Source organism: Brassica oleracea, chromosome C9 (genome assembly GCF_000695525.1).
Source record: "Brassica oleracea var. oleracea cultivar TO1000 chromosome C9, BOL, whole genome shotgun sequence".
Lineage (NCBI taxonomy): Eukaryota > Viridiplantae > Streptophyta > Magnoliopsida > Brassicales > Brassicaceae > Brassica > Brassica oleracea.
In genome coordinates this window covers 42,936,345-42,937,484 of record NC_027756.1, presented here as the reverse complement: position 1 = coordinate 42,937,484, position 1,140 = coordinate 42,936,345, and positions in this window count along the sequence as shown.

Below are 1,140 nucleotides of genomic sequence, written 5' to 3'. Positions count from 1 at the left end.
GGATGATCGCATATCTTTGTTGGAGACCCAGATGGCGGCTCAACAGGCGGGCTATGAGGCACAGAGGAGGCTGAACCAGCAAATGATGGAGATGATGCAGAGGATGTACCCGAACGAGGTGTTCCCGGAAGTGCGAGACCCGTAGATGTTCCTCAGAATATTCCGAGGAAGATGTCCCTCGGTATATTTCGAGCATTTTTTTATAAACGGATCGATCGATGGATATATGTCCAAAAACACATCGATCGATGAACTTCCGAGGAAATATCCCGACGAAGTTCTCCCTCGGTATATTCCGAGGAGATTTCCGACCAACTAGTGATCCTCGGAATTTCCTTGGAAATTTGTTTCCTCGAAATTCTGTTGGAAAATTCCGAGGGATTTCCGAGGAAATAAGAAATTCCGAGGAATTATTTCCGATGACTTGTTTCGTCGGTATGTCGTCGGAATAACGTTATTCCGGCGAAATTTCGACGATTTTTTCCCTCGGTATCCTTGTTGTTTTCTTGTAGTGATCACATTTCATTTCATACAAACCTTAAATCACTTAATATAAATCATGCACACCCAAAACGTATGAAACCACTACTAAAAATATACATATTATATTAAGCTCATACAAACAGTTAATACTAATAATTTTTGACAGCAAAAATATAATATAAAATTTATTCGTTAATTCCCGTGCTTTCTAAGAACAGGTCAAAATTTTGTCTAGCTTCCTATCAACTAAATATATCACCTAAGATATGGTGTCAGAACTAGGCCTGAGACTTATTATCCGAGATCCGGATATCCGCGGATAATAGAATATAGAGACGTAAATCCAGAAACCACGAATCCAGATCTGGATACCCTAAATTTCTCGGATATCCGGATCCGTCCGAAGAGGCCTAGTCAGAACAGATATCCTATCCACTCTCGTATCTTTAGCACATTACAATGGTTTTTTAACAAAAACTAATACTTCATTTGATTTTGTCTGGCCGTGCAAAATAGAAAAAGACATGTAATTAGTTGTGATTTTCTTTCATTATATTTTTAAGAACATTAAATGAGATTCAACCGTGAGATTAAAATGGACGAAGCCAAGATTCGAGGCAAGGCGTGAGGGAAAGGAGCTGGGTCGAGGTCGAGGTT